Below are 15673 nucleotides of genomic sequence, written 5' to 3'. Positions count from 1 at the left end.
CCATTCCTGCAGATGGGGAATATACATTTTATAAGGTGAAAAAATATCTAGATATGTATTTCAAATGTAGTCTCCCAGTTCCAACCTGAACTGGCAGGTTAGGTTCCAAGAGCCAAACTACTTCTCTATGTAGGGGCCAAGAGGTAATCAAAAATGGGCTATGAGATTATGGACTAGTTTTGTTCATTATCCACCATTTAGTGCATTCCCTCCAAATATCGGTTTGACCATTTTCTCTCTCAATATGAGCTAATCAGTTAGCAATAATTTGCTTTTGTAAAATAATATTTACTGCAATTGTATATCAAGAAATGAAGTACAATAATCCAATTTTAACCACAATTTCTTCTATCACTTTGCTTCTTAGGAAGAGAGACCTCAAATTTAAATAAATTATAGCTCCCTTACTTTGAAGATATATCACAACTGCTGAATCGTTTCACTGCTGAGTTGAGTCAAGCAGATTATTCTTGAAGACTGGATCCTCACTGTCTTGACTGCTGTCCCTATAAGAAAAATGTTTTATGAACTTCCAAGTTGAAACTCTAGTAATTTTCTGACCTTTTGATGCTCATAAGGTTGTAGTTTAGTCTTTTCTATCTCTAATACTTAAGATTAAGAAAAAATAAAACAGAGACAGAAAGAGATGCACTATGTGTTTATAATCCCATGGTGACTGAGAGGGCAGATGAGTCAAATAGGAGAAGGGAATTGGACACTGCTAATATCTTTCCTCCAAACTCAAGTCCCACATCATTTCTTCTTCCTCTTTGTTCAAAACAAATTATTTCTCTACTTCACACATTTATATGCTGATCTTATTCTGGCCCAGTAGACAATTAAAAGATTTTTATCACCATAAAAAAACACGAAATAGTTATAAGATGTCTATACATATTTTTGAATGAGGAAAGCCATTTTTTCTATCATATTTTTTTCAAGAACAGTCTGACCAAGCATCTGTGTGAATTAATAATAGGTAGATAATATATACACTCTAGAGACTGAGCTCTTGTTAGCCAGTCCCCCATTACATATTGAAGGTAGTACAAAATGTATTCAAGGTAATATAGAAGTATAGAAGAGGTACTGGTCAGTGTGTGTATGTGTATTTGTGTATGTATGTGTATGTATGTATGTATGTGTGTGTGTGTGTTTATAGGTGTAAGTAGATAGGAAGGAAATCAATAAAGACCTTTTTAAGGAGTTGAGACTAGGGATTCTGAGTTTCTTTATTTCTCTGAGCCTTAGTTTCCTTATGAATAAAATGAAGATAATAATGCCTACTCCAATGAGTTGTAAAGATGAAGTGACTATATATGTATATAAATAGATTATATGTATGTGTAATCTATAATAGAATATATAGTAAATATTTACATATATAATATAAACCTATGATATTATGTATGTATACATATGTGTGCATGCATATGTGTATGGGTATATGTGACCTTCACTTTTTTTAAATGTCTATTTCCTGAACTGTTAAATTTCCCATGTTAGCACTTGTGCTAAATCATGAACAATGAAAATAAATGGAAATAAAATCAAAATAATAGATTTTACCACTCTGAAGTAACTCTGATAAAGTGTATGGCAAAGACAGAATGTTGAAAAATGAGATATTTGGATTATCTGTGGATTTCAGTTCTAATTTTTCTATTTCATTTTATGAAAAATATTTAATTGTTTGTGTCTTGAAATTTTATGAAAACATTTGCTAACTTAATTAAATGCTAAAATGAAAAAAAAGATATTTTAAAAAATCTATCACAATCTAAGTATGATATTGTCTGCCCAAACCAAGAAAGACAAAAATCTTTAAAAAAAAAGCTTTAACTAAGCAGAGATAATCCTTTAGGCTTTTTGACAAAACTACAATTTTAATTCAGAATTAGATAATTAAAGGCTTTTCATAGTTTTTGTTACCTTTTTAATCTATTGTCTTTTACAAGTACTTCATGCTTAAAATAAAGTTTGGAAGTACACAGACTTTCAGTGGTTTTTTTTTTTTTTAATGGAATAGAACAAATACATTTTAAGAATACATGTAAATGAATTTTAGAATTCACAAGTCTTGTAAATATGATTTCATCCATGCTTCAAAATCTAAATATGCCTCTAAAATCTTTGAAAAATACATGCTACAATCTATCTTACACTGGAAAATAGGAGGGAAAATAGAAAAATAAACCTTACCAGGAAAATAGGAGGGGAATGGAATGTGGGAAAGGGGCAAGGATGATAAAAGAAAGGGTATCTTGGGGGAGGGAGCTAGTAGCAAAATACTTCTGAGCAAGGACAGGGTGGAAGGAAAGAGAAAATAAATGAGGGGGGAATAGATAGGGGGATACAATTAGTAATAGTAATTGTAAAAAAAACAAATTTGAATAAGTTTTTTTCTAACATGATAATATTTTTCTCTGGAAAATGATGAGCAGAATGCTCTAGGAAAAAAGAAAAAGAAAAACCTGGAAAGTCCTCCATGTACAAAGTAAAATACACTGTATAAAAAGTAGTAGCAATGTTCTGGCAGAACTAGCTGTAAATTACTTTGTTATTCTCAGTAGCACATAAATCTATACCTATTCTGAAGGTCTTATGATGCAAAATCCTATCCATACCCTGAGAAGGAACTGATCAAGTTTGAATATAGATTGAACAAATTTCTATTTCTCTATCTCATTCTTTATTTTTAACAATTTTTTCTTGAAGATTTTTGTTTTTGTTAGGGTGGGAAATTATGTTTCCTTTTACAACTTGACTTTTAAGGAAATGTTTTGCATAACTTCATATATGGTCCCTTAATTGGGGTTGGGGATAAGGGAGAGAACATAGAACACACAAATCTTAAAAACAAATGTAAGAAAAATGGTTTTGAATGTAACTGGGGGGGAAATATTAAATAAACAAGTGATGTTGATATGTTAAAAATAGAAAAATACATTTTACAAATGCTAAATTTAAAGATATTATGTCCTTTTTTATCCTTTCATCCCTAGAGCAGACTTGCATCTCTAGTGTCTTGCATATAAAAGACCTATAATATTGAATAGATGTATATTCTGATCAATTACACATACAAGGCATATAATTAATGATCATAGATAGCAAAACTACTTTTCAAAGTCATACTCTGAGGCCCCATATTGGTTTTAGAGTTTCCTTAATGCTTCACAATAGCTCTGTAGAAGGCTAAGCTGCAAGGAAATATAATGTAATCTGAACTATAGACTGATTATACTGCTAAAAGATTAACTTCTTTATATAGAGAGATACATCACAAGTAACTTGTCTATTTGGGAATGAAATCTTTATCCATGAAACCCCACAGAACAAAGAAAAATTATCTAAAATTCACTTCTACTGTGAACGTGATGATTCCCATAGGAAGGGAATGAGAAGAGAGGAGTGATATGGAAAGGATACTCAGAAGAACACTTTTTAAAACATCTCTAAATATTAACTTATCTGATAATACTCTCTATTCAAGTTCTTTGTACAATGGATCAATGAGTTAACATACTAGAAGAATTGAACAATAATAATAGCTAGGGTTTACATAGTATTTTAAGGTTTTCAAAGCACTTTACATATATTATCTCAGTTGATTTTTACAATAATACTGTGATGTAGGAGCTGTTGTACCTATTTTACAGATGAGGAAACTAAAACTGAGAGAAGTTAGGTGAATAGCTCAGAATTACACAGCTATGAAGTTTCTAAGACAGGATTTAAGCTTGTCTTTCTGAATTCCAGGCTAGAAGACATAAAGAAATTATATCTAAATAATAATTTAAAAAGCTGTAACTGTTAGGGAAACATGATAAATTAATGATTTTCAAGTCCTATGTTGTGATTAGTGAAAATTTTCCTATTTAAGGTAAGAAATCTTGGGACTACAATTTTTATGTTTTGATCATAGAGATAATTTTTTTGGAATTCTCATGAAGTCAATGGTAGAAAATGTCATTTGTTGTAGTCTGAGAACCATTGCAAATGAATATCTATCCCTGGGAAAATTTGAGGGGAAAATCTTAGGATGTCCAAAGGTAGGATCCTTTTGATTCTATTTCTTCATTATGCTATTTCTGAAAAATAGAATTTCCTCACTTCGTTAATCCTGAACCTCATTTATGATATCCCGTGACTACATGATTGGGGGATGAATATGACTCATGCTTGGAATCAGAGTCAAGGGAGTTTTCCCTCTCTTATGGTGTATGTATAGTTAGTCTATATCCTTCAAAAGGCAAATTTTGCCATTGTTATAATTAAGTCCTTCCTTTTCCTTTCATAGCAAGTTTCTGTAATTGACAGCAATAGAAGTTTTTTTTTTTTTTTTTTTAATACAATACTAAATCTATTAATAGATTGATACTGGAACATCTCTGAGTTACTATAATAGGATACAAGTATGAAATATTAAAATTTTTACTTGTATTTGTGTTCAAATTATAAATAACTATTATATTTTCCAAAAGAGGAGTTCAGGTAAAATAATAATAACAAAGAATATAATGCAAAAATGTATCTAAATTAAATGGTAACACTATGGTTATATTAAATAAAACCCTTTATACTTTGGAAGCCAATATTTGATTAGCTTCAAAAAGTATGTAGCATGGAAATTCAGACTTTAATGATATTTTAGTAACAAATTCTTAGAATTGGATTAAAGCTTTTACATATAAAATTATATTAATGATTATAAAGAATGTGAAATTACTTCCCCATTTAAAATATATGATAATTTTAAAAGAGAGGAGTTAATTTTATAGTTATATACTGATGATTTTTAAAAGATTCTAATATTAGATACAGAATGTAACTAAAGATAGGAACAATAATTGATTTCAAAAACTATATTTAATTTTGATACATTTGAGAAATTAAATCTTTGTTAAAGATGCTGCTATAAAACTTTTCCTCAATTCCCTGCTTCTAGTTCTGTCAGGAACTAAATTCTCTTTTGGAGATGGTTGAGTGGGAAAGCCTCTTATTGTTGTTCATTTATTTAAGTTGTGCTTGACTCTTTGTGTTCCCATTTGGGGTTTTCTTGGCAAAAACACTGGAGTAATTTGTCATTCCCGTCTGCAGTTCATTTTATAGTTGAGAAAACCAAAGCAAATAGAAATGAAGTGAATTTTCCAGTGTCACACAGCTGGTAAATGTCTGAGACTGGATTTGAATTCAGAAGATGAGTCTTCCTGATTTCAGATCTAACACTATATCCATTGTATCATTTAGTTGCCCTGGACAAGCCTCTAGAGAAATATTTTCATTCCTTCCTCTGAACTATAGTTAGATAAACCCATGTGGACACATATAACCTACTCATGCCCCATACTCACGTACAGAAGTTTAACATGGAAGTAGGATTACTGGATTCAGTGAAGTGTCATAGTGGATAGAATCATGAGGAGTCAAGTTCAAATTTAACCTTATACACTTACTAGTTTTGGAACCATAGCCTTTGTTTGCCTCAGTTTCTTCACCTGAAAAATGAACTCCCAGGGTTGTTTTGAGAATCATAATATATTATTATTAAGAAGTGCTTAACATAGTGCCTAGTACATAGTAAGTGCTATATAAATATGAGCTATTATTATCATTAGAATTATTATTAATAAATTGATTATGTTAAGAATGGTAAAAATACTTTTCCTTTAGGTGGTTTTATCTATGGAGTATCTATAATATCTATAGTGTTAATTTTTATTTCATTAAACTTTTTTAAAAAATTATTTATTGATGAAAAGAAAATGATGTCAGTATTCTAGGTTATTTGATTTCATCAATGTGACTATACCTTTTACCATTTGTGTACCCAGTGTAACCTCTGAGACTGAGATACAATAAAGTATGGATCAATTCCCTGTTGCTTGTACTCATTTTGGCCTGACAATTAATACCAAGAAAACAAAGATCCTCCACTAGCCTGCACTGTACCATCTTTGGGTGGAACAATCAGTTATAGCAAATGGAAAAAGTTTGGTTCTAATGGATAAATTTCACTTACCAGGACAGTATACTTTTCAGGGATATATACTTAGATAATGAGTTTGATGCACACATTGATATGACCAGCTCAGCATTTGGTAGACTCTGAAGAAAAGTGTAGGAGAGAAAATGTAACAGGCTGACTACCCCAAGCTGAAGGCCTACAGAGCATTTGTCTTGACTTTATTTTTGTATACCTGTATAACCTAGACAATCCACCAGTGCCATACCAGAAAACTGAACCACTTAAATTTGAATCATCTTAGGAATATTCTGAATATCATTTGGCAAGAAAAGGTACTGGACACAGTTCCTTTCTCAAGCTGAGCTGTCCCTGCATTCAAACTTTCCTGCAGAAAGCATAACTTCAACGAGATGGCTATGTAGTTCAAATGCAAGTTTGCCTAAATGATTATTTTATGGAGAACTCACACAAAGCTCACATGGCTCATGTTAGAGGAAAAATTCTTTGATTTCAAAAATAAGAGATTCTTAGAAATGAGCAGTTATGTCATCAATTAATAAAAAGCTAGAGTGAGCAAGAAAAAATCCATCTTTTCTGTATTTTTGATACATATCAGAAATTTTGAAATGATATCCTACTGTTTTATCATTTCTGTAGAGGGGCAATATTGAATAAGTCCATGTACAGGAAGAGTCTGGTTCAGGTATTGCTTGAGACCAGCTCTTTGTAAGGATGCTCAATTCAAAGCACTGGCTCACATCTCCTGTAACAATGTAATGAATGTAATGAAAGGCATGTTCAAGATAAAGTTAGGATAATCTTGGGGGAAAATGAATGTAACAGGAACAAAGTATCATGAACTATACTATTTATGACTCTGTTATGATAGGTACATAATCATTGCTAGTTACTGCAATTTACAACTCTGTAATGATTGGTACATTGTTACTGCTAGTTGATGCTATTTACTATTGTGTTATTGTTACTGTTAGTCATTATTTAAAGTTAATGTGAAACGGAAATGTCAAATGTGGTCTATATGTTAACCCCTGAATGTACGTAGTGCCACCTGGAGATAATTGGTATTAATGCAATGCTAACTTGGAGCAATTTTGAAAATCAATCAAACATTTATTAGGGGTTATTATTTGCCAAGCATTAGACCAAGCATTTAATATTAAAGGAAACAAGAATCTGAGAAAGTATAGGTGACAAAGGTTCACAGTCAAAGTCACAAAAGTACTAATTTGCTTAATCAGAATTTGAACCCACATTTTCTAACCTCAAATAAAGCATTTTTACATTGTCGAGTTATTTCTCTATAAGCAGAAATAGAGCAACTTAAATGATTAGTATATTTATGAAAAGAAAACTAACAATTGCAAAAGAACTTTGTTAAGTGTTATCATTGATGCTCATTTTAGAGGATTGGTTTTTCAGTATATCTTTTTCCTTTGGTTGAGAAGCAGTAGAATATAAATGCAAAATAAATCTTACATTGTCAGACATGAAAAAAAAAACAACAAAGATCATCTTAAGTTTCTTCTCTTTTATTAATCTCTCTAGCTGCTAGTGACTACCTCTCAATTAATTTACTTTAGGCATGGGATAGAGAGTGTATTCAGGGAAGACTAGTATGAGTTGGTATGAGGGCTGCTGAATCCCTTTCAGAGCATCTTTCCAACTTTGATGTCCACATGATCTACCTAATTCTCTTCAGTGGCTCTAAGAAGTTATAGTATGCACAATAGCCACATCCCAGTAAACTGTTTTGGCAGAGGGGCTAGACAAAGTTGAGTGTAATTGAAGAGTCTTAAACTCATAAGAAATCTTGTGAATACTTCCCCTGATGGAACAGGGTGAATGAGAATAATTTTGTTCTTGGTCAGTGATGACTCTGGAAGAGAATGAGGCTGACGACCATGCAACTCTGTTTCACTTAAATCCAATTTATGCATTAATTAAAAGACATAACCCATACCATTTTACCATTTTTACCTCTCTCAAAGTCCTGTGGCAATGATCAAGTAATGAAAAAGCAAGATTCAGATACACTGGGAGCTGTATTCACAACCTTGCACATAGGCAGCCCAGGCCACAGGCTCATCTCACTGGAAACAGCAGTGGAATTTGTCAGCCCTTTGTGTGAGAAATATTTTAACAAATACACTATTTGCTTCTTGATGATAGGTTGGGGCTAGAAAAGGTGCCTTAAAATTGTCTTCTTATCCAACATTGACCTGATTACTGCAATAGGTGGATATCACACCCAGTAGTCAAAATACAAAACAAATGTACAAAACTTCTGCAAATATGATTCTATTCATCACTGATACTTGGATACTCATAAACAACAAAATCCAGTAGATTTGTAAGCTCTTATTGTGAGATAACTCAGCATGTATCACTCACATCCAAATAACAATCCTGAGTGAAAGTGAGGTCCTTCCCTATTCCAAACTGCGTCATCCTTAGGTGGAACAATCAGTTACAGCAAATGGAAAAATTTTAGATCCTGTGGATAAGTTCACTTAACCTTGGCAGTATCCTTTCCTTAATAAGTGCATTGCCAGAGCTAGTCAGTTTTGGGGGGAGTACAAAAGAAAGTATGGGAGAAAAGAAGGATTAAAGTGACTACCAAACTAAAGCTAAGCCATTGTGCTGAACTCATTGTTTTATATCTGTGAAACCTGGGCAGTATATAGCAATATGCCAGGAAACTGAAACGTGTCCATTTAAATCATCTTAGGCAAATTCTGAAGATCACCTGGCAGGATAAGATATTTGACAATTTTTTTTCTAGAACTAAACTGCCAAGCATTCAAACTCTACTGCAGAGAGCTCTACTGTTGGGTTGGCCACATTGTTCTTATGCCAAAAGCACTATTTTATGAGAATTTACACTGGACAAGTGCTTGCATGGTGATTAGAAAAAGTGATAGAGAAAAATACTCTCAAACTGTCTTTGAAGAACTTTCAAATTGATTTTATAATAGTGGATAGATACATTGGCACAGGACTGCCCAGGGTGGCTTGCTGTCATCAGAGAAGGTACTGTGTCTATGAGCAAAGCAGAATTGAAGTAGCTCAAAGGAAACGTGAGATGCATAAAATAGAGAATCCATCCTAAATATTCACATTGAAAATTTTTGCTCAATTTGTGTAAGAACATTCTGACTTCATATTGGTCTGATCAGCTACAGTTCGTCACACTTTAACTTGACTCAAACATAGTGATACTATTTTGGTCATCTTTGAGAATAAAGGGCAACAACTAAGTTGGAAATATTTTGAGTTTGTATATAGATGTACTTGTTATCTCTCTTTACAGAATGCAAGTTCCTTCAGGACAAGACCTATTTTTGTCTTTATTTTTTTCAGTGCCTTCACAGTTCTTGCCATTTATCTATCACTTAATAAGTACTTATTGGTTGATAGGCATCCACTTTCAGGCTTATATATTTTCATTCTAAAGTAATTCTCCTAGGTTACTTGATTAATTTTCATCAAAACAAAATTCAAATATTTCAATATCATCGTTGTGAATTCTAGACCATGGCCATCATAGTTCATTAATCCTAGCTGAAAATAAGGGCCAAGAGCTTGTCAGGTTACCACTGCCTTTTGAAATTGGAGTCAGCAGCTCTGAAGAATGATTTATCAGAGAATGTTTGATTCAGGCGGGGTTTAACAATTCAAAGGATAAAATGGCTTTGATGGTCTAATGCATTTTTAAAGCTAATACTGTAAGTCACAACATGATTCTTCCTTGAATAAATCATCTTTTATTCAAGTTCCCAGAATTGAAAAGCCTATGTTTTTGTGGTAGTTTGACCTGTAGAGGTCACTGTTTGCAGACAAATAAAAAGCATCTCAATTTCCAGTTAAATTCTTTCAACTGTTCATGGTCTAACAGTTTTCTAAATAAAAGGAATGAAGTCATTGGATTTATTTTAGTTAATTTCAACTACCGGGAGAATATCTGAGAAGGTAAACTCATTTTTGAGTCATTTAAAAAAATAATATAAATGGCTATTCCTTGATTTAGATGAATTAACTTTGACGAGCTTAGAAAAATGCTAGAGTTTTGTGATGATTTTAGGAAACTGACAGACACGATAGCCTGAGTGAAGGAGGATAACAGGAAGTGCCTATTAGTTATTCTTCTCTCTCATGTTTTAATATTTGGATCTCACATGCTCTTTGGCATGTACATTCATGAAAATCAGATATCTTCCCTTATCCCTTATCCCCATTTAAGCTACAAATTTAATCAAAAAGGTAGTGCATCTTTGCCATATTTTTAAATAACTCACAGAATATCCTATATAAAGGTAAATTCAGTGGAGTTGATTATGAACCCTTGCTCTGAACATTACTCAGCAGTTTAAAAACTGAAGGCATTGTATCATTTTGTGTAGTTTCTTCTGCTTCTCTAAACATAGCCGTAATCAATTAAAGGGCCCATTTGTGAAGGAACCATTGTTTGGGCTTTCATTTAGACATCTCTGAGTAATCTTTTAGGCTGCTTATGGGGAAACATTGATAGGACAATAGAAAAGTTGAAAATACCCAACTTTACAATGTGAATTTTGTTAGATGGCTATCTCTTTATCTCTCCCTTAATGCTATCCTTTATATTTCTTGCAATAAATGGGATAAAAAGCATAAGCTACTATACTGGTGTCTTATGAAATAGAGCAGCTATGATTCTTTTTAAGCTTATGAATGATTTTAAGATAGAGATCCCTCATGACCTTGGGTATGACCATAGGTCATTTATTGGTTCAGAATAGATTAGTGAGTGGGCTGCTAGGGAAAAAAAAGGCAGGGGGAGTACTTTCTTTAGGAATTAGTTCCTTTGGATAGAAAGAGAGAAAACTGGTAAATTAAAACTAGTGGTTGACTTAGATAGCTTTTGGTGGGATTTTTATTTTTTGTCTTCTTATTCTGCTCTCCTTATGCTCTACGAAAAGCAACAAGAATGATTCCCTGAAGCTGAAGCACATGTTCTATTGCACTTATTGTGCTTTGGTCTTATTTATTCTAGCTTCCTATTCCAGACAATGGCTGAAAACAAAAGAATGAGGAGGATAGGAGAGATTGGGAATGAAGTTTTGAGTAAATTCCTGAGAAAAATAAAAGGCATATATTAAAAAGATAAAAAATAAGTTTTGACAGATTTAAAAGAAAATACTAATTTGAAGCCTTATAGATATATGACCCTAGACAAACTACTTACCTTCTCAGTACCTGAGGAGGCTCTGATATAAATTATTGATATAGTGTTGATAGGTTTACATTGATAAAAGGACTTTTTTTTTCTTAAAAAGTTCTCTATACTAGTGATGCCAAAATATGATTAAAAAAACAAACAAAACAACAACAATAAAATCTTCAAAAAAATTCATTCTATCACAATCATTTGGAAATAATTATTTATGTAAGTAGTTGTCTTGGGAGGCATAGGAGGAGTAATAGTTGTAGGATTTTGTATTGGAAGGTGTATTATAATTCATTTATCTAATTGAAACCTTTCATTTCATAGATGAGAAAACAGAACAAAACAGAGATGAGTGACTTTGTCATTGTCACTTGGATAGTGAATAGCAGAACAGATATCTTTACCCAGAGCTTATAATTATAAATCCCAGTACTCTTTCCATTATACAATGCTTATCAAATCAATTTTCTATTTATTAAAAATTAATAAAAAGTTCCATTGGTGCTAGCAAAAAAAATCAAGTCAATCTGCTATGGGCCATTTTTTCAGAGAAGGAATCAGTGTTCTGTACTAAGCTAGTCATTGCTTAACTAATAGATTCTTACCCTTGCCCTAAGTTTTTAATACCTCCCCAATTATATTGCATCCTTTTTGTATCATGCATTCTCTTCTTTGACTATATGAAATTTCCACTAGAGAAAAAAATATAAACTCCCTGAAAGCAGGAACTTCTTCATTCAATGCTAAGCACAAAGTAATTGCTCAATAATTTTTATTTAATTGAATTATAAACAGTTTTTCATTATGATGTTAGGAAGAGGAAATGAAAGAAAAAAGGGATACAAGAAGAATATTTTCTACTTGTGCTTTATTTTAGATAAAGAGAAATAAAGTGTTCCTTCATTACCTTTAAAAAACAACCACCGCATGCCCTTAGGTAGCCAGCAGGCTATAAGCTTCATTTTTCTCTGAATGACACCTTTGGGAAGGTTAAAGGAAGAAATTCTGTACACAGACCAGCCACTCTGTAGATGACTCAGGATACCTCAACGAAATCCATTCATTCCCCCCAGCCCTAGTGGGAATTATGAGTTAAGCCTGCCAATTGGAGGTTGGTAATGTGGACTCTGCTTTAGGGAATTAGGTTAGACTGCCAGAATTCATTCCTGAACTTTAGCAGCTACAAAAGAGTATTTTTCTGTTGGCTGTAACTGATTCAAAACCAGGTCCCTAAAGGACAAGCTTCCTTTTGTACACTGGCCATGCCAGGGTCCTATGGCTAGTAATGTTACCACATCAGGGTTTTTCCCTCTGCGAAATCACAGGAAATACCAATAGGAGAAAAGCAGCATCCCATTCACTGTAATGGTCCTCATTCTGTGTTAGGTGTCCTATATAAATTTACTTTCATCTTTAGCAAACAAGTAGACAGTAGTCTAGTTTACAATCAGAATATTACTATTGAATAAAGAATGAAATCAGGACTAGGAGAGTAGTTGCAGAGAAAAGTAAAATTTTTCAGTCTTTGGATGTGGAGTAATAGTATATAAGGTTATCTATCAGTTCATATTCAGGTCATCCTTGTCCATTGAAAATATATTTGCACACTCCATCCCCAAACTTAGGGTCTGGCACTACTACCCCCTGCCTCCTGATTTAATAATAAACACATATAAGTGTGAATGTCTTGCTTTCAAGTTCAAGATGCTAGGCTAGAACTTATTTTTATGTTTCACATTTCAACCAGTGTTTGATGCTGCCTTGAAGTTTCTGAAGGACCAAAGGCAGATTTCCTTAATAAAGATTGAAAAGTGAAACACTTTATTAGTGGGAATCCGTCAGTCTTGGAAAATGCCCAAGCCATTTTGTAGAAAATGTCAGAGAAGTCTAAACAGTGGGAACCTCAGATAGTAAAACCACTAGCCAGTCCCTGTGGACCCTCACAAGAAAGGTTTGACTGTGGGCCCCAGGTATCAAGTGGTTGAAAAAAAATCAGAGCTTTCTGTCAGCTTCTTGTCCTGCCTTTACTTTAGAAATTATTTTTAATTTGCTCAAGACAGGGGTCTTCTGTCTAGGTCCTGAATACAAACAGGGTATCTTTGTTTTGTATTCCTGTACAAATATATTTTATTGGGAGCCCCTTTCAGAACGCTTGTTAAACATATGAGCTTATTCACATGAATGCACTTAAGTGCTGTAAATGTAGGGGACAGGAGTTAGAACAGAGAAACTTATGTTTCCTACTGATGGCTAGGGCCCAGCACTTGTAGTGAGGGCTTTTCTCCTCTCTACCTACACACAAGTCCACACTTGCATTCTTCACCCCCCCTTACCCTCTCACTCCCCCATATACTGAGGCACACATATCCCTGTGATAAAAACGCATTTGTCTTAAAGCTCAGGAGTTGAAAGTAAAAGGCTGAGGCCCAGATAGTGTAACTGTTCAGAACTTGAATGAATTGCCATAGTTTTCACCAAGTAACTGGCTGGCCTTCTCAGGCAGGCTCCAAATTCCTGTTGAAATGAAGACTTTCTTTCCTGGACTGGGCCTGGCATTCCTGGAAAACAATGGTCCTTTTCAAATAGACTTTGAAATTTCACAGGTGAAGGGAGTAGGGCAGTCATTTGATCCCACCCACAAGGAGCCTGCTGATATTTTAAAAAGTGAAGACAGAGCCTATCATGGAAGAGCAGTCAGAGCTGGCCAGTACCTAAGAAGTGCAATCTAGACGGGAGTGGGGGGACTTCTAAAGACCCCCATGAAATAGAAGTAAGTTTCAAGAAGTCAGTTTCAAAGTTCTATCTTTGACTTACCCGGTAGCTCCTCTGCCAGGTTTTCTCAGTGCCTAAATGTAGGAGAGCACTCCCAAGGCATAGTCGTTAAGTTACATCACATGTTTGGGAAGAAAAGTTTTCAAGGTTCTTTAAAAAAGAAAAAAAAAGTTCACATCAAAAACTATTAAGAGAAAGAAGCTATGACTGGCTGAGTAGCCAGTACTCAGAGCACTGTGCTTTGCTCACAGGAGGGACTTAATAAATGTCTATTGAAATGACTTGAATTAGCTGAATGAAAAGTGTTTTTAAAATAAATACAAAAAATAGAGAGCTGGTTCTTTTTCAGAAATCCTTTTGAAGGCTTAGTGTAAACACACATTGAGATTGTTGTAATTAACTTGGGAGTCTTGTGTTATGGCATTATTATTATTATTATTTTGCTGAGGCAATGGGGGTTAAGTGACTTGCCCAGTGTCACATAACTTGGAAGTGTTAAGTGTCTGAACCCACATTTGAACTCATGTCCTTCTGACTTTAGGGCTGATACTCTATCCACTGCACTACCTAGCTGCTCCAATGTCATTTGTTTAAAAACACATAAAGATATCATTAAATATGCTTTTTTAAAACATGAAAATGAATATCAAGAAAGTAATCATTTAAAATTTATCTGTACCTTTTTATAAAGGGAGTCAGAGATGTTTTGTGGTTACTTGATCACTTCTTATAAGAAAAGGGAAATGGATAATTCAATACATTTAACAAATGTTTATTAAGCATCTACTATGTGTGGATATATGTGTACTAGGATTTTTGAATTATCTGATCCTTTAGTCTCAGTGTGATATTTCAGAACGACTTCCACTGAAAAATGGAATACTCTGCATGGACAGACTGGGTAGATGTCATAGAAGAGAACACTGCAATACTAACTCAAGAAACAAGTAAAAAGAGAAAGCAGGAAGATGGTTACAGAGAGATGATTATAGTCTACAACTTAAAGGAATTTTCACTCTGGTAGGAAAACTAAAGCCAAATACAAATAACTATAATGTGAAATAGAACACAATTCAGTTCAAAAGAAAATGCAGAGAATGCATCGAAATATAAAATGAGGGTGAGAGAGAGAAAAAGGGAGAAAAGTATAGACAGAGAGACAGAAACATTTCTTTTAATTGAGGAAAGAAGGAATCCAAGGAAAATTGGCCTTTAAAATGAACTTTGACACATGGTTAGAGATTTTTAATAGATGGATATGTGGAGGAAGGGTTAACATTTCAACACAGTAGATTAAAAAAAAGTAGGTTGGAAAGATTTAGATAGGACTTAGTATGTTATAATGTTAAAACCAAAGTTATTTCCCTGTGGGTCCAACCTTCCTTTTGTAAAAAAAAAAAAATGAGGGAGTTGTACTAGATGACATCTTTTAGCTCTAAATCTATCATGATCTGATTTTTCCTGGCACTGAAATGAATTTGAATTCAGAGTCACAGGCAACTAATTATTTTCTACTATCTTTTTGTCTGAAATCTTAGAGGCTGCCACTAGGTGGATGGTAGTATCTGTTAAAGTCACTTAAGACTGAGATACTTACTCCAGGAGCAGAAAAATGATATAACTCAGAGAGAAAATACGTATCTATGATCGATTTATCTCAATAATGATGTAACTTTTAAAAATATCACTATGAATTCAGTAACTAA

Source organism: Sminthopsis crassicaudata, chromosome 4, assembly GCF_048593235.1.
Source record: "Sminthopsis crassicaudata isolate SCR6 chromosome 4, ASM4859323v1, whole genome shotgun sequence".
Classification (NCBI taxonomy): domain Eukaryota; kingdom Metazoa; phylum Chordata; class Mammalia; order Dasyuromorphia; family Dasyuridae; genus Sminthopsis; species Sminthopsis crassicaudata.
The sequence above is the reverse complement of the archived record's forward strand: the minus strand, read 5'-3'. Positions refer to the sequence as shown.